We start from the raw sequence: 19,705 nt of genomic DNA, 5'->3' as shown, positions 1-19,705 counted from the left end.
AGCTGTAACAGTGAATGTCCTACGGCTGTTCATTTGATCTGATTTCTATTTTTTTTTCTGAACTCTAACGTCATTTTTCTGTTTATGATTTAATCTCCTCTCCTAGGTGTGACATGTGTTATTATTTCACTGATTCTGATCTCCAGGTTCCCTCCTTAAGTGTAATACTTCAGCCCTCCTTCAAAATTGTTTGCACTATTTCCAGCTACTTAAGATAAATAACTCATTTGTTCTTATCTAGGCCTCAGAATCCTAAACCTTGGTAGAAACTTCTTGTTATTGCTAGCATTGTCATGTTTTTTAAGAACTATGACCATATCTGGGGCACATCACGAAATATTGATACTGGATACTTTGTCAGCTTTACATGTTACCCGGTTATTTTTTAGAATGATCATTTTCTCTTGCCTTATAGCTGACTGCATAATTTGCACTTCCTAGATTGCTATCTTAAAAATATTTCCATGCATTAATTTCTGTTTAATTGGAAGGAGTATTTTCCTCTTTTTAAAAAATTATTTTATTTATTTTAGAGAGAAAGAAAGAGAGAGAGAGAACAGGTGTGGGGGGAAAGGGCAGGGGGAGAGGGAGAAAAAGAATCCTCAAACAGACTCTCTGATGAGTGCAGAGCTAGAGGTGGGTCTGGATCCCAAGACCCTGAGATCGTGCCCTGAGCAGAAATCAAGAGTTGGCCGCTTAACTGACTGGGCCACCCAGGCACCCCAGAAGGAATATTTTCTAAGAGAGGCAATCTGAGCTTTAAATTTTGGTTATGTTGGTAATTACTCTATATTACCTTGATAACTATTTCTCCCCTCAACCCTGTCACTTCTATACATGCTCAGAAATTAACCAGATCATTTCTTAGTTCTTTTGTTTACCTAGTAATAAGATTGCACCTTATTACCTAGTAATAAGGATACTATAGAAATCAGAGGGAGGCTTATTCATTCTTTCACTTTTATGACATTTCAGCTAAATGTCTCACAACATGTCAACTTCAATGTGTTCAACCCTGAAGTTTTGATTTATAATGTCTTCTTTGTGAAACCTTTACCTCTATCTCTACTTCCATAAATGACATCAATGTTCTACCTGTTGCTCAAGCTAGAACCGTAGTCATCATTCTTTATTCTTCTCTTGCATCTTATATTCAGTCAACCACATAGCCCTATTTAATCTCCAAAGTATGTCTAAATTCCAGGCACTTTTCTTGATTTCAACATCCATAATTTTTTCTTCGATATCATCAACTCTTACCTGTTAACTAACTCCACTTAATTTCTTGCTTTCTACTCCTTCGCAATCATTCCCTTTTTAGTTTTATTTTTTATTTATTTATTTATAGAAGGGGCGTGCAAAGGGAGAGGGAGAGAGAGAGAACCTTAAGCAGGCTCCATGCCCAGAGTGGAGCCCAATGCGGGGCTCGTTCTCATAACCTAAGCTGAAACCAAGAGTCGAAGACTTAGCTGAGTCAGCCCCCCAGGCACCTCTCCATTCCGTTTTTAGTAACAAGAATGAGGTTTTAAGGTAGAAGATAAGGTTATGTTACTACAGTGCTTTGTGGAAACTAACCCCTCATCTTATTGCTCACTTTATCTTGAGTCATTCTCCCCACTGCATAACAGCATTTTCCCCACTTCTGTTCAGCACAAACATTGAAATCATTACCAATTTCAGTCCCCAACAAAGCTGTTTCTTCTCCTTGAAATGTATTTCTTTGTACTCTTTCACTAGGAAGCGATTTTCAGTTCTTTAAGATGATTTTGGCTAATGCGCATAGAATGGACTGTGGGGTGGGGGCAAATTCTAGGAGGAGAAATGGTGTTCTGAATAAGGGTGGTATCAGCAGAGATGAAAATAACTGAACAGATTACAACTTCAGAATGAATTCTAACGCTAAAGTTGATAGGATTTGATAAGAATTACATATGTGAGAAAGAAAAGTATAATTCCTAATTTCTTGGCAAAAGTGGGTGATAACATTCACTGAGAAAGGAAAACCTGAAGGAAAAGACGTAGGTCTTGCTAGTGGGAAAGGAGGGGCAGCAAGCAATTGAAAACTCTTTTTGAGGAAAATCAACATTCAGTTTGACTTATGGAATGTGGGAGATGTGGGTGAAGGAGAATTCTAGTCCAGTGTCTGACTCTCAGTAAGGTGCTGTGTCATGGAGGAAGTACTGAGCTAAGGGACTCTAGAAGAAGAGCAGTTCTGGGAACAAATGATAAATTAACCAGCTATTGAAAAATGGAACTGAAAAAGGAGAAGGTTAGAGCATAGTCTTGAGAGTTATTAGCTTATAGATACTAACTGAAGACCAGAAAATAGGCAATATTATCTAGAAAGCAAACAAGCTGAGGGTAAAACCTGAAGGATTGAGTTGAACCTATCAAACAAAATTATGACCCATGAAATACTAGAATTACTGCTGAGGATGTGACATAAAGGGACAGACAAAAGGAAAAAAAAAACAACAACACAAAACCAGCTTTTGAGGATAGGCTGTTAATGAAGTGAAGTGTCTTCCCTAAAGCATTTTTGCCCTGGGTAGGTTTTGAGAATTAGCAATACAAAAGATTTGATAAAAGGGATTTCTTTCCTACAATATTGACAGATTAACGTTGGTATTTATAGACCATAGTGTTGTTAAGCATTGTTTCCTTTAAGTGGAAATGCCCTACAAATTCTGAATGGCATCTATATGGAAACAAGGTATTCTGACTCTTAATAGCTAATAAAAATGTTCATTAAAAAATATTGGCTGTTTAAATGAAGTACCTTAAAAGACAGATTTGGAGGTCAGCCGTGTCTAAATAATAAATAACTTCCTGTTCTTCAAGAGTCCAATCTAATGAGGGAGAAGTGATAGCAACTACCTAAAAATAACTTGTAGTAACTTTTATAATAATAGTTATAGACGAATCGCTATCCGAAAAATAGGAAAAAAAAGATGCTTACTTCTGCTTTGGTAGGGAAAAGCAAGTTTGATTGGTGGAGATAATATTCTAGCTGATATTTGATGCACTGGCATATCCTCTATTTTGTTTTTGTTTTCCTACTTTTGTTTTAATGTTTTATTTAACTTCCACAGATACTTCATAATCTTTTGGGGTAGCAGTCTCCTTTAGAATCTGTTAAATCATACACCCTCTCTCCATAGAAAATAGACATTAGAGCTATTTATGAAATTTCAAATATTTAAGGACTTCCTGGACCAATATGATATTACAGAAATAAACGGAGACCTTCAATGTGTGGATCTAAATTTTTTTTTTATTATTAATTCTAGACTGGGAAGTCTAGAACATTGTATAAGAATGATATATAAATTGTTGTAATTTGCAGTATTCTTTTATCTTCTTATAGAAGCTCATCCCTATTGTTGTAATTTATACATCACTTCAGACTAATATTCTAAAAGGACCACTTTGATTATATCATGACACTCTCCTGTTTTATCCCTATTAATACATGAAGTCTGAAATTCTACATCTTTCTCTTATAGCTCACCATAATTTCTTCTTTTCCTATAACTCAAAGATTATTAAGTTTTGCTTGTCCCTATTCATTATCACTTTCATTGTAATTCATCAAACAGTTATTAATGCCAGGCATTGTGCTGCTATTGGAAATTAAGTAAGAAATAAGCCAGAAATTGTACCTGGTCTCAGAGAATATATTTTCTAGTAAATGATACAGAGTATGTTCTTGAAAAAACCTTGACAACTTATTCTTCTAATTCCTTGATTCCACTATGCTACTATATGCCTGAAATGAGTTCTAACATGGACTCTCTCCATGCCGTTCTTCCCATGATTTCAAATTCTGAGTCTATTCAAGTTGTCTTCTTTGATTATTCCAAGTTGAACAAGGGCTCCTCTTCCTTACATCTTAGAGCTTTTTACTCTGCTTTTTACTTAGACCAATCAGTAACTATTGGTCAAGTCAATATTTTATAATTTTTCCAAAGCTTATCATATTATAATGTATAATTATAAAATTTGGAGAGTAAGAGTAGCATTTTATCCTGGTGTGCAGTAACTGTCTTTGGGTATTAAACCAAAATATGAATGAATGAATTTGTGAAAGTGAGCCAGTCAAAACTTTGCCACATTCAAAATCATGATCTATAAAAATTTCTACTAGAAAGTGAGTTCTTTGAGTGGAGACAGTATGGCACCCACTTCCATATTATCCTCATAACCTGGTACAGATGCTAAGTAAAGACCGAGTGAATAAATGAATAAATGAATGAATGAATAAATGAATCCTTTACTCTTGGAAAGATTTCTCTTGACAGTTTCTGCTTAACTAGATTTTTACTTGATGCTTCTATGAGAAAATATATTTTTCTTTTTGGAACTTCTTGTTCCATTCATGACACTTTTAAAAATAATCCTTCCAAATATATTTCTTCTTTCTTCCCTTTTTGGTTTATGAAGAGCAGAGAAGTGGAATGGGTGGAAGCTGTTTCTTTCCCAGCTTTAGTTCAAGCCTGAGGCAAAAAACCTCTTGGTCCAGCTGCAATCCAATCTGGTATCTCTAATATTTGTAATAAAACATTTACCACAAAGCAGTCAATTTTATGGAAAAAGTTAGTCATGTGTCTACTCCCCTGGATCTTTATATGCCCCCCTCTCTTGTTCTCTACATTATATAAGATGAGACATGGAAGAAAGAATCCAGCTATTTCATTATAGTGCTAATATGCTTTCTGTAGAAAACATCTATCATGATAATTTAGGAAGGGATTGCTTTGTTGCCTTGATGTATTCTTCTTGGTCAGGGAGATTGTGTGTTTTTTCTTTCCCATATCTTCCTCCACCCCCCATCACAGTCAATAAATTGGGCAGCTTGACTTTTTTTTTTTTTTTTTCTAATGGGAAATTGGTTTGGAGAAATGTGGGAGTTTAGATGGTTATGAGAATTGCTTCAATGTGTAAAATGTGGAAGTGGAGTTTTCAAGAATTGACTATTGTAAGATTCCTGACCTTCTACTTCTCTCTGCTAAAAGGGAAAAGCACAAAATAAAACATCTTGAAGATGTGCAGCCCTGCCAGGCTTGTTCAGTTAGGATAAACTAGCTTTTCCAAAAATGGAAAATAAAATTGGTATTGACTCTGTGAAGTTGTACTCTAACCCCTAGTTAAGGAACCCATTCCTAATAGAATTAAGCAACACTGTTACGTTTCATGTGTTCTGTCCAAAGGTAGAAACGAGGCACAGATGGAGTATTGAGAGGCAAATGAGACACACATGAGATTGGTTAAGTATAGGTAAGTGTAATATGTGCTAATGTAGATGAAAAATGAGACAGGCATCTGTTTATACATGAAAATGTATTAGGAGGGGAGTAAAAGCTAAGAGTGGAGGTAAAAGTGAGGCTTGAGTGTGGGTATAAGCTAAGAGTGGAAGTTGTAGAGTCAGAGTACTAGGGTTCACATTCTGGCTCTTTGGTTATGGATTATCATGCACAATTAACCTGTCTGTGCCTCAGTTTCTTCTTCAGTGAAAGACAATACTACCATCTAACTCATGGGTTTTTACTGAGGATTAAATGAGAAACTACAAAAAGTTCATCAAGGTCAATGTGTTGGAGGAGTCCAAAGGTCAAAATTAATATTTTGTTTTGAGTAGAATATGGAGTACATAGAATGAAATGTGAACAGTTTCCTGAACTGTGAAACATGGCAGTCCTAAAAGTACTTAGCACAGTGCCTGCATGCAGTTTTGAGAAACAGGAGCAAAATTTAAAAGCTAGTAATACCAATAAATACTAATCTTACCTACATACTGTGTGCCAGGCAATGCACTAGATGTGAGAGATATAGTGATTAATATGATAGATACAGCTCCTGCTTTCATAGAGCTTATAGTTCTGCAGGGAAGACATATAATTTACAAAGTAACAGCATAAAATATGATATATTCTTCAATAGGATCTATGAGAGCAATTAAGATAAGTAGGGCATGATACACCTGCTGATAAAATAATGTTACTTCTAATTCTGCATTGCTCTCTATTCGTTAGATATAATTAAGGCTATAATGAGCAACATTCGTAACAATTTTAGTGCCATAAAAATATTTTAGTTCAACCTATTTATTTTACAAAATTAAGGAGGTAAAGACCAGAAGTGACTTACCAATAGTGCACAGTTGGCAGAGGCATAACATTGTTCTTTCCACAGTACTGCATAACGGAAATAAAACAATTACTTATTTTTTATAATCAATATTTATAAGCATTTATAATTGGAACTTTCATACGCCTTACACTTCACTGCATTGAGCGCAAAAAGTTAAAAAGTTTTCCCAACTTTTTTAGAAACTAATGAATAAACAGAAGCAGAATCAGACCTATAAATACAGAGAACAAACTGGTGGTTGCCAGAGAGGAGGGAGTTGAGAGCATGGGCATTATGGGTGAAGGGGACTGGGAGATACAGGCTTCCAGATATGGAATGAATAAGTCATGGGGATAAAAGGCACGGCATAGGGAATATAGTCAGTAATATTGTAATAGGGTTGTATGGTGACAGATGGTAGCTACACTTGGGGTGAGTATGGCATAACTTACAGAGAAGTTGAATCACTGTGCTGTATATCTTAAACTAATGTAACATTGCGTCTCAACTACACAATTAAAAAATTTTAAAAGAAGATTGTCACATGTTACAAGAAAATGTCAAGCATTACAATATTCTCATTTGAAAATAAGATAAGCTAAGAAGTATATTTTAAGTATATTATAGATGATTTTTCTTCTTCTAAAGCCAGGAAAGTAAAATAATGAATTCTGATTTTGACATACTTAAAATATTGAAACTTAAAAAGAAAACTATGTGTGAGTTAAATTAGTCATGGAATAGACACATGCATAATTGGATTTCTATGAATTAAAAGTTAGACCCTAAAATATTACATCCTTATAAAATTGCCTTGAGGATAAGGTAGATAGAATTGACATATTACTCATAATAAGTAAAACATTAACAGAAATAGCAATTAATATCCTATGTTGCTTGGCTGTCAGAAGGCAGGTGGAGAAAGAGACAGAGAGAGAGAAGGAGGAGGTCAAGGATGAAGATGATGACTCTACAGAGAACAACCTTTATCTCAAGTTATTTCAGAGATAGTGTTATATTCTTTCTCTGCATTCAGTGCATTTTCCACTGCTAAGGATGCTGTGATTTTATCTAATGCAGTCGTCTTCCACTCCCTTCTGTGCTCTGGGAAGGGTCCTGTAGTGGACAAATAATTTGGGCCATGTCCAACAAAATGTGCAGGTCCCCCAGCCACGGTTAATTGGTGTGTAGGGGGAAGGGAACTAGACAAATGCAAATCCAATTTGATGCTCCCAGCAGTTTTTCAATTGACGTATAATGTGCTTATAGAGACATGCGCAGGTTTAAGTTTACAGTTCAATGAGTTTTGACAGTTGCACATACCATTTAATTCACACCTTACCAAAATATAGAATTTTTTTTTTTAATCATCCAGAAAAATGCCTTTTGTGCTTTTCAGTCAATCCATTCCAAGCCTGCAAAAGAGACAACTAACTTTCTCATTCGGTCCACCACCAAATGCTTTTGCCCTTTTCTAGATCAGTTCTGACATGTTTCTAGATCATCTAAATTATCACATAATGGTTCCTCTATTTCTAGATCATCACCTAAATGAAAACATACTATATGTACTCTTGTGCCTGGCTTCTTTTACTCAGCATAAGCTTTTTGAGTTTTATCTATGGTGTTATATTTCCTTTTTATTTCTGAGTCTATATTACAAATAGTTTTTTTCTCCTGTTGAGAGACATTTTATGTTGTTTGTTGTTTCGGGCTTTTATAAATAAATCTACGAGTGTGAGTATCCTTTACAATCCTTTTGTGAACACGTTTTCCTTTACCTTGGGCAGACACAGAGTAATAGGATGGCTAGGGCAGGTGTATGAGTTACTTTTATTTATTTATTTATTTATTTATTTATTTATTTATTTATTTAAATTCAATTAGCCAAAGAAATGTGAAAAATAGAAATCTGACTGGCGAGAGACCAAGTGACGCTAGGAGGAGAAGTAGGAGAATTCGGATTTATTTTACGCCGGCGGACCTAGATGACCTCGTGTTCAAAATTCTGGGCCCCAGGCAATGGGGTTCTAAGGCTTTTATAGGGGACTGCAGGCAGTCAGGTTCCAAGGGCTATTCTGACTGCTGGTAGGTGGGTTTAAACTGGGGGAGTGGGGGCTGCTTTAGGCGGGAACAGTAGTGCAGGGAGCCTGTGGTGGGAAGCCTGTTTACAGAAGCAGAAAAGGCTGGTTATCTCTTGCTCTCAGTAGGGCTTCTGGTTATCTCTAGCTTATTGTTAGTAACTTTCCATCTTCTGGGGCCTCCAGGCCTGGGCCTGCTCTGGGCAATTTTCCTTTTCAGTACAGTACATCATTAGTTTTTGATATAATGTTCAGTGATTCATTAGTTGAGTATATCACCAAATGCTCATGATATCACGTGCCCTCTTTAATGCCCATCACCCTGTTACCCCATCACACAACCCACCTCCCTTTCCACAGCCCTCAGTTTGTGTTCCGGAGTCAAGAGTCATGTGGTTTGTCTCCCTCTCTGATTTCTTCCCATTCAGTTTTCCCTCCTAAATTTAAATTTAATTAGCCAACATATAGAACATCATTAGTTTCAGATGTAGAGTTCAGTAATTCATCAGTTGCATATAATACCCAGTGTTTATCATGTCATGTGTCCTCCTTAATGCCAGTCACCCAGTTACCACATCCCTCCACCCACCATCCCTCCAGCAACCCTCAGTTTCTTTCCCATAGTTAAGAGTCTCTCATGGTTTGTCTCCCTCTGATTTCTACCCATTCCATTTTTTCCCTCCTTTCCCCTATGATCCTCTGTGCTATTTCTTATATTTTTCATATGAGTGAAAGCATATGATAATTGTTTTTTCTCTGACTGACTTATTTCGCTCCGCATAATAGCCTCCAGTTCCATCCATGTTGATGTAAATGGTAAGATTTCATCCTTTCTGAGGGCTGAGTAATAGTCTGGTGTGTGTGTGTGTGTGTGTGTGTGTGTGTATACACCACATCTTCTTTATCCATTCATCTATCAATGGACATCTCAGTTCTTTCCATAGTTTGGCTATTGTGGACATTGCTGCTATAAACATTGGGGTGCAAGTGCCCCTTCGAATCACTATGTTTGTATCTTTGGGGTAAATCCCTAGTAGTGCAATTGCTGGGTTATAGGGTAGCTCTATTTTTAGCTTCTTGGGGAACCTCCATACTGTTTTCCAGAGTGGCTCTACCAGCTTGCATTCCCATCAACAATGTAAGAGGGTTCCCCTTTCTCCACATCCCTGCCAAAATTTGTTGTTTCCTGACTTAATAATTTTAGTCATTCTGAGTGGTGTGAGGTGGTATCTCATTGTGGTTTTGATTTGTATTTCCCTAAGCATTTTTTCATGTGTCTGTTGGGCATTTGGATGTCCTCTTTGGAGAAATGTCTGTTTATGTCTTCTGCCCATTTCTTGACTGGATTATTTGCTTTTTGGGTGTTGCGTTTGATAAGTTCTTTATAGATCTTGGATACTAGCCTTTTATCTGGTAGGTCATTTGCAAATATCATCTCCCATTCCATAGGTTGCCTTTTAGTTTTGTTGACTGTTTCCTTTGCTGTGCAGAAAGTTTTTATCTTGAAGAAGTTCCAGTAGTTCATTTTTGCTTTTGTTTCCCTTGCCTTTGGAGACATGTCTAGCAAGAAGTCGTCATGGCTGAGGTTGAGGAGCTTGCTGCCTGTGTTCTCCTCTAGGATTGTGATGGATTCCTGTCTCACATTTAGGTCTTTCATCCATTTTGAGTTTATCTTTGTGTATGGTGTAAGAAAATGGTCCAGTTTCATTCTTCTACATGTGGCTGTCCAGTTTTTGCAACACCATTTGTTGAAGAGACTTTTTTCTATTGGATATTCTTTCATGTTTTGTTGAAGATTAGTTGACTGTAGAGTTGAGGGTCCATTTCTGGGTTCATTATTTTGTTCCAATGATCTATGTGTCTGGTTTTGTGCCAGTACCATGCTGTCTTGATGATTACAGCTTTGTAATATAGCTTGAAGTCTGGCATTGTGATGCCACCAGCTTTGGTTTTCTTTTTCAATATTCCTCTGGCTATTCAGGGTCTTTTCTGGTTCCATACAAATTTTAGGATTATTTGTTCCAGGTCTGTGAAAAATGTTGATGGTATTTTGATAAGGATTGCATTGAATGTGTAGATTGCTCTTGGTAGTATAGACATTTTAGCAATATTTATTCTTCTAATCCATGGGCATGGAATGTCTTTCCATTTCTTTGTGTCTTCCTCAATTTCCTTTCATAAGTATTCTGTAGTTTTTAGAGTACAGATGATTTGCCTCTTTGGTTTGGTTTGTTCCTAGGTATCTTATGGTTTGGGGGGCAATTATAAATGGGAATGACTCCTTAATTTCTCTTTCTTCTGTCTCATTGTTAGTGTATAGAAATGCAACTGATTTCTGTGCATTGATTTTATATCCTGCTTTGTTGCTGAATTCCTGCATGAGTTCTAGCAATTTTGGGGTGTTGTCTTTTGGGTTTTCCACATATAAAGTATCATGTCATCTGCAAAAAGTGATAGTTTGACTTCTTCTTTGCCCATCTGAAGGCTTTTATTGCTTTTTGTTGTCTGATTGCTGAGGCAAGGACTTCTAGTACTATGTTGAACAACAGTGGTGAGAGTGGATATTCCCGCCGTGTTCCTGACCTTAGGGGAAAAGCTCTCAGTTTTTCCCCATTGAGAATGATATTTGCTGTGGGCTTTTTGCATATGGCTTTTATGATACTGAGGTATGTTCCCCCTATCCCTACACTGGTAGAGAGTTTTAAACAAGAAGGGATGCTATATTTTATCAAATGCCTTTTCTGCATCAACTGAGAGGATCATAGGGTTCTTGTCCTTTCTTTTGTTAATGTGATATATCACATTGATTGATTTGCAGATGTTGAACCACCCTAGCAGCACAGGAATAAATTCTACTTGGTGGTGGTGAATAATCCTTTTAATGTACTGTTGGGTCCTATTGGCTAGTATCTTGGTGAGAATTTTGGCATCCATGTTTATCAGGGATATTGGTCTGTAATTCCCCTTTTTGGTGGGGTCTTTATCTGGTTTTGCAATCAAGGTAATGCTGGCCTCATAGAAAGAGTTTGGAGGTTTTCCTTCCATTTCTTTTTTTGAAAGAGCTTCAGAAGAATAGGTATTCATTCTTTAAATGTTTGGTAGCATTCCCCTGGGGAGCCATCGCTCCCTGAACTCCTGTTTGTTGGGAGATTTTTGATTACTGCTTCAATTTCCTTGCTGGTTATCGGTCTGTTCAGGTTTTCTCTTTCTTCCTGTTTCAGTGTTGGTAGTTTATAGGTCTGTAGGAATGCATCCATTTCTTCCAGATTGCCTAATTTGTTGACATATAGATGTTCATAATGTGTTCTTATAATTGTTTGTATTTCTTTGGTGTTGGTTGTGATCTTTCCTTCATGATTTTATTTATTTGGGTCCTTTCTCTTTTCTTTTTGAGAAGTCTGGCCAGGGGTGTATCAATCTTATTAATTATTTCAAATAACCAGCTCCTAGTTTTGTTGATCTGTTCTACTGTTCTTTTGTTTTCTGTTTCATTTATATCTGCTCTGATCTTTATTAATTCTCTTCTCTTGATGGGTTTAGGCTTTATTGGCTGTTCTCTCTCCACCTCCTTTTGGCATATGGTTAGATTGTGTATTTGATACTTTTCTTATTTCTTGAGAAAGGCTTGTGTTGCTATATATTTCCCTCTTAGGACTGCCTTTGCTGCATCCCAAAGGTTTTGAACAGTTGTCTTTTCATTTTCATTTGCTTACATGAATTTTTAAAAATTCTTCTTTAATTTCCTGGTCGACCCATTCATTCTTTAGTAGGATGCTCTTTAACCTCCAAGTATTTGAGTTCCTTCCAAATTTTTCTCTTGTGATTTTGTTCAAGTTTCAAAGCATTGTGGTATGAAAATAATAGTTGGGAATAATCCCTGATTTGTGACCCAGTATGTGATCTATTCTGGAGAATGTTCCATGTATAGTCGAGAAGAAGAATATGTATTCTGTTGCTTTAGGATGGGATGCTCTGTGTATATCTGTGAAGTCCATTTGGTCCAATGTGTCATTTAAAGCCCTTGTTTCCTTGTTGATCTTTTGCTTAATGATCTGTCCATTGCAGTGAGTGGGGTGTTAAAGTCCCCTACTATTCTTGTATTATTATCAATGTGTTTCTTTAATTTTGTTATTAATTTGTTTATATAGTAGACTGCTTCTAAGTTAGGAGCATAAATATTTATAATTCTAAGATCTTCTAATTGGATAGACCCTTTAAGTATGGTATAGTGTCCCTCTTCATCCCTTACTACAGTCTTTGGTTTAAAATCCAGTTTGCCTGATATAAGGACTGCTACCCCAGCTTTCTTTTGATGTTCATTAGCATGATAAATGGTTCTCCCCCTGTTCATTTTCAATCTGGAGTGTTTGGTTCTAAAATGATTCTCTTGTAGACAGATATGGATGGGTCTTGCTTTTTTTTAAATCCAATCTGATAGACTGTGTCTTTTGATTGGAACACCTAGCCCATTTATATTCAGAGTAACTATTGAAAGATATGAATTTAGTGCCATTGCATTACCTGCAAAGTCTTTGTTTCTGTATATTGTCTCTGTTCCCTTCTGGTCTATGTTACTTTTGGGTTCTCTCTTCACTTACAAGATTCCCTTTAATATTTCCTGCAGAGCTGGTTTAGTGATCACCAGTTCTTTTAGTTTCTGTTTGTCCTGGAAGCTCTTTATCTCTCCTTCCATTCTGAATGACAGGCTTGCTGGATGAAGTATTCTGGGCTGTATGTTTTTGTCATTTAGTATCCTGAATATATCATGTCAGTCCTTTCTGGCATACTAGGTCTGTATGGATAAGTCTACTGCCAGTCTAATGTTTCTACCCTTGTAGATTATGGACCTCTTGTCTCAAGCTGCTTGCCTCTTGGACTTGAATGCCTGTTTCCTTTCCCAACTTAGGGAAGTTTTCAGCTATGATTTGCTCAAATATACCTTTTCTCTCTCTCTCTCTCTCTCTCTCTCTCTCTCTCATTCTTCTTCCTCTGGGATCCCAAAGATTCTAATATTGTTTTGCTTTATAGTATTGCTTATTTCTTGAAGCCTCCCCTTATGATCCAGTAATTGTTTTTCTCTTTTTCTCAGCTTCCTTACTTTCCATCATTTTGTCTTCTATGTCACTGACTCTCTCTTCTGCCTCATTTACCGTAGCCATTAGAGTATCCATTTTAGACTGCATCTCAGTTAAAGCATTTTTAGTTTTGGCTTAATTAGATTTTTGTTCTTTTATTCCTGTAGTAAGGGATTCTCTAGTGTCTTTTATGCTTTTTTCAAGTCCAGCTAGTATCTTCAGATTGTAATTCTGAATTCTATTTCTGCCATCTTACTTATATCCATCTTGATTAAATCTATGGCAGAGAGTATTACCTCTGGTTCTTCCTTTTTCTGTGAATTTCTCCTTTTAGTCATTTTGTCCAGAGAAGAATAAATGAATGAGAGAACAAAATAAAAAAAAATATATCAACCATGACCCCAGCTAAATATACACTAGACAAATCTGAAGAGATCAGAAACCAAAAAAGGAAAAAAGGGAAGGGGGAAGAGAGATTATTATCTAATGGGTGGACAAAACAGAGTGATACACTTGGTCCTGGGTGTATTTTAGTCTGTTTGTTAGAAGACACTAGATCCTAAAAATTGTAAAGAAAGAAAGAAAAAAAAAAAAAAATATATATATATATATATATACAAAAATAAAATTGAATACAGTAAAAGGAAGCCAAAAATGAAGAATATGTCTATAAAATGTAAATGTAAAAATGAAAATTAAAGAAAGACTTAAAAAAGAGTTGATAAAATAAGAGACTAGTTGAAAAGGAAAAAAGAAAAAAAGAAAATTTTGAACTGGAAAACTAAAGAATCATGAGAAAGAACCTTGAATTCTATATACTGTTTTCCCCTAGCACAGGAGTTTTCCAGTTCTATGTGATCTATAAACTTGGTATTTGCCTGATGTTCCTGCTGGTCTTCTGGGGGAGGGGCCTGTTGGACTGATTCTCGGGCATGTTTGCCTGGGAGGCTACACTGCTCCTTGCCAGGGGTTCAGTCTCAGTGTAAGTTGCTTTCAGTTGCTGTATGTGGCTTTTGTTCCCTGAAGACTTTCACACTGCTTTTGAAGATGAAAAAAAAATGGGGGCGCTCTGATCTCCAGCCTCAAGCCGAAAGATAGCTGCCCCCACTCTTCAGTGTGCCCTTTGCTAAAAGCAGTCAGTCACTTTTGTGTGCAGCAAACTCTGCAGGCTCCAGAGGTGTGCACCCACGTTGATCCTCCCAGGGGAAGGAAAGGAGTCTACCAGAGGTTTTGCCGCTTCCTGGGCCCCAGTTTTGAAAGCGGTCCTGGATCCTGCCAGGTTTGCAGTTTATGGCAACACCGAGTTGAGAGTCCACTCTCACTAGTCCACTCCTGGGCTAGCTGATTGTAGCCGGCTTCCCTGCTCCAATGCTTGGGAATTCTGCCACACTCAGGCACTGCTGTTCTTTCTGTGACCCCCAGCGATCCTGAGACCACACTGTCCCACCAGGATTCTGCCCCTGTGTGCCACCTGAGCACCTCTCAGGCAGGGATGTCCCTCATGGGAGCAGACTTCTTAATGTTCTGATTTTGCACTCTGAGGCTGTATAACTTGGGTAGCCAGCTTATGGAGGCTCCCTCCCTACTGCAGCTTATCTTACAGTATATCCTCTCAGATTCACTTGTCTTCACCTCCTACGTTTCAGAAAGTGGTTGCTTTTCTATTTGTAGAATTGCAGCAATTCTTTTCTTAGATCTCAGGTTGAATTCACAAAATAATTTGCTAGATATCTCGCTGAATTCATGGGACCAGATGAAACGAGGGTCCCCTACTCTTCTGCCATCTTCCCAATCGGTGTATGATTTACTTTAAGAAAACATGACAAATTTTCAAAGAGCATGTATCATTTTTATGCCCCCCAATCCTCATCAATTCTTGTGGTTGTCACTTTTTAAAAATTTTAGCTATTCCAGTGTAAGAGCAATAAACTGTCATTATGGTTTTAATATGCATATCACTGATGGTTAATGATGTTCAGTGCTTTTTCATGTGCTTTTTGACCAATTTTATATATACATATCATATATATGTATATGTATAATGTTTATGTATGTGTATAATATATAACATATGCCTTTGTTAAGCACTTGTTCAAGTTTTTGCCTTTATAATAATTCTTCCATTTCCTCCCTCTCATCCTTTGTTCTCTCATTATATATTTTCCTTTTACATATATTATGTACCTCACAGGGCAGTGTTATACTTGCTCTCAACAGTCAGTTAGCTTTGAATTAATTTAAGAAACTAGAGAAAAAAATACTTGTCTTTCGACTTAGCCATATATTTGTGCTTTTCATTTCTTTATGTTATACTTCGGTATAGTATTATTTCTCTTCAGTCTGAATTCCTATTCTTAGCATTTCTTACTGTGCTCATCTGATAGTGACATATTATTTCAGCTTTTATTTTTCTAGGTAAATGTTTTATTTGAAGTGCTTTCCTTTTTGCTAAATTTATATATTTAGAATAATACTTTTTTTTCCTTCTAGCACTTTAAAGTTGTCATTCTATTTTCATCTACCTTGTATTGTTTCTTAATTTTTTTAAAAGATTTTTTACTTATTTATTCAACAGAGATAGAGACAGCCAGCAAGAGAGGGAACACAAGCAGGGGGAGTGGGAGAGGAAGAAGCAGGCTCATAGCAGAGGAGCCTGATGTGGGGCTCGATCCCATAACGCCGGGATCACACCCTGAGCCGAAGGCAGACGCTCAACCGCTGTGCCACCCAAGCGCCCCTCTTGCATTTTTTAAAAGATTTTATTTATTTATTTGACAGAGAGAGAGAGAGCACAAGCAGGGGGAGCTACAGGGAGAGGGAGAAGCAGGCTCCTTGCTGAGCAGAGAGCCCAACCTGGGGCTTGATCCCAGGACCCTGAGATCATGAACTGAGCCAAAGGCAGATGGACACTTAACTGACTGAGCCACCCAGGCCCCCCAAGCTTGTATTTTTTCTGATGAAAAGTTGTTAATTTTCTTGTTGTTGTTTCCCTGTAAGTGATGTGTCTTTTATTTCCTCTTTGCTTTTAAGTTAGTTTTCTTTTTTATTGATTTTCAGAACTTCAGCATTCTATTCTTTGGTGTATTATTCCTTTTGATTATCCCTGTTATATTCATTAAGATTTTTTGGTCTGTGGGTTTATAGTTTTTATCAAATTAAAAACATTTCAACTATTATTTCTTTAAATATTTTTTCCTATTTAACTCTCTCTCTCTCCTCTCTTTTTGGTGTTTCAATTACATGGATTTTTAATTTGGCTTAGATTGCTAATTTTGTTAGTAGACTTGTTTATTTTGTCTTTTTAAGTTTGGATTGTTTCTTTTTTATAATTTAAAGGTACCCATTTTTATTCTGCAGCCAAACTTGATGTTAAGCTGATCCATTGACATTTTAATTATAGGTATTATAGTCTGAAGTTTTAGAATTTCCATTTTATTTGTTATAGTTTGTTTCTCTACTGATATTTGCTATTTTTTATTATGTTAGTAATTAACTTTAAATCATTGCACTTGTTTATAAGGACCATTTTAAATCCCTTATACTATAATTCCATTATCTCTGACTTTTCCAGCTTGATTTTTATTCAGTAATTTCCCTCCTGATTATTTGTCATATTTTTCTGTCCCATTTTATGTCTAGTGACTTTTGATTTGAAGTTGGACACTATGGATCCTATGTTATTGCGTGTTTGGATTGTCTTCCTTAATGAAGTACTAAATGTAATCACAGCATATAGTAAATCTACTTGCAGATCAGCTTGATCCTTTTGAGGCTTTTTTTTCTTTTTCTTTATCATATCAGAGTAGCCTTTCTCCTTGGTCTAAATTACTCCTGCTTCTAAGATGTGAAATTTCTGGGATCCCTACTGGAAGTCCAGAATGTGTAAGAAGGTCTGTTTGGCTGTTGGAATTACATGTTTCCGAACATGTGTGAACTCGATAAGTTACTCAGCTCACCATACTCTAACAGTTGTTTATTCTCCAGTGGTATTTCTTTTACTGTCATGAAAGTAGTAGTGGTTCTTGACTGGTCTTATGGAATTTTGCCCTGACTACTCAATGCTGAGTATATAGGCGGAGTTGTAAGGGCCGCCCTTTGCAGATTTCTGGAGCTCTTTCCCTTTAGAGCCCCCTTCTCTGAAGCGCACTGTCCCATAAAATCCAACCACCTCAGAAGCCCCAAACGCTGATCTTCGTCTTATCTCATTGATAATTACAGGCTCTGTTGGTTCTTCTATCTTCTGTACCATGGCCCAGAGTCATTATGCAAAAAGCCAGGCCAGTTGTGGGGCTTATCCTCTTTATTTCCCTTTGCTGAAAAATCATAAACCTCCACTGCCCCTAAGAAAACTCTTTTAAATAATTATTTCATTTGTTTTGCCCAATTATGTAGTTTATGGCAGAAGGACTATTCTTTCATGGCTGAAAGTAGAAAATAAAATAGATATAGTGCTAATAGATTGATTTGATTGTTGGAAAAAAAGATATGCCCTTCCTTCCTTCCTTCCTTCCTTCCTTCCTTCCTTCCTTCCTTCCTTTCTTCTTTCCTTGCTTATTTCCTTCACTCATCTTGAACCTAGGTTAACATAGACCTAGAGGTGCTATTATCTATCTTACTGTCATATCAAGTTTGAGAATGACACAGCATGGAAGAAAACAGCCAAAATGCAAAAGGAGTCTGTGACCTGATTATTTTATTAAACTCAGCTCTACTTTTTTAAGATCTGTGGTCTAATAAATGACTGCATGTCTCAAGCAGATTTTAATCAGTACTTTTTAGTTTACTTGCAACCAAAAAAAATCTTGATACATCTTACGAAAGACAGTGTTTTCTACCAGTGCCCTATGTAGGGTTTACATTTCAATTACTATCAATTGAGTATGTACCATAGGTCAGGTGTTGTGATAGTAATTAGTGTTATTTATAATACTAGGCTACATGGATCATTTGATTTGATCCATTGTGGTAATTTGTATGATATTAAGCTTTATAATAATAAAAGTATTACTTAACTATTAATAAATGAATTTTATTTTCTAAAATGGATGGTTATAAAGTAATTAGGAAAACAAAGAAGTTGCAATTTAATGTTACATATCCATTTGGGACAATTTCTAATATACTTCCCCAATCACATTTAAAAATCTCAGTGTATCATTTTACCTTAGATTATTAGCATTGGCAAAGGAAATGAAGTCTTACACAGAGATACAAAAATCAGCACTTGTACAATCTATTACTTTGTTCATTATGGATAGCTTTAGTTTGATATGTGTGTATGTGTATATGTGTGTGTATATATAGAACACATATATATTACATATAACATAATGCCTATATATGCATGTGTGTATATGGTTCCATTTAGGTAGAATTTCCATGTCAATTTCCAGAAATTTCTTGTTCAGTGGATAGATAAGAGTTGTAAAACAGATATTTCAAGTAGAAAACAATGAAAGTCTAAAAGATCTTTAATACAACATGTCTTTATACTTGTATAAATGCAATTTGGAAGGATATACTTAAAACTATATTTAATATTTAGAATTAATCTACCTATAACATGAATCTGGAGTAAAAATCCAAGTAAGCAATGAAATTTTCATGGTAAATTATGATGCTAGGGGAAAACATAGGCATGTACTGGTTTAAGCATCTTAGGTGGCCTAGAATGTTCAAAAGCAAAAAAAAAAAAAAAAAAAAAAAAATCCACAGATAAGTAAAGACCAGGTTTCACTAGGAATGAAAAATAACTTATTCACTAGAAACATATTCAATACATCTTCTGTGTAGGCATAAGAAGCAGAAATAGGTTATTGAAATACATATGAATATAAATTGTATATTAGTTAGAAAGCCACCAAAAATTGTTTATGTGGTGAATACTTCGTTACCTTTCGATTTTCTGTTGCCTGTTTAGTTATTTACTTCTTACAGTTCCTATCTAAGGTGCTTTCTTAGGCACCCACAAGATGACATATGCCAATATCTCACACTAAATTTTAAAATTGACGTAGTCTTTTTTGTCCTTTATTAAAGAAATCTGGAAGAGAACTTTTGGTTTTTGTCCTTTCTGTGGAGTCAATAATTAATTGCTCTTTCCCTCTGAAATTACAAAAAAGGCACTCTATCACAATAGATATGTAGATTTCTACTATTAAAAATCACAAAGACATAGGAAAGAATAAGGGATTTTTTTTTTAAAGATTTTATTTATTTATTGACAGAGAGAGAGACAGCCAGCGAGAGGGGAAACACAAGCAGGGGGGAGTGGGAGAGGAATAAGCAGGCTCCCAGCGAGGAGCCTGATGCGGGGCTTGATCCCAGAATGCCGGAATCACGCCCTGAGCCCAAGGTAGACGCTTAACGACTGAGCCACCCAGGCACCCCTAAAATAAAGGATTTATTTTCAAATCAGCC

General features: G+C 36.3%; 1 long non-coding RNA gene across 2 annotated transcripts in view; it reads left to right on the top strand.

The window, feature by feature from the left end:
* Nucleotides 1-5,200: 5,200 nt before the first annotated feature.
* The window catches only part of LOC123001649 (uncharacterized), a 256,285-nt gene continuing 241,780 nt past the window's right edge, over nucleotides 5,201-19,705 (top strand). Inside the window, exon 1 of one of the 2 annotated variants that reach the window (XR_008961125.1) lies at nucleotides 5,201-5,277. This is a non-coding gene — a long non-coding RNA (uncharacterized LOC123001649). The remainder of the gene's footprint in view (nucleotides 5,278-19,705) is intronic. The other variant, XR_006410742.2, reaches the window with a different exon arrangement.

The sequence above is a fragment of the Ursus arctos genome, unplaced genomic scaffold, assembly GCF_023065955.2.
Source record: "Ursus arctos isolate Adak ecotype North America unplaced genomic scaffold, UrsArc2.0 scaffold_1, whole genome shotgun sequence".
Lineage (NCBI taxonomy): Eukaryota > Metazoa > Chordata > Mammalia > Carnivora > Ursidae > Ursus > Ursus arctos.
The sequence above is the reverse complement of the archived record's forward strand: the minus strand, read 5'-3'. Positions and strand labels throughout refer to the sequence as shown.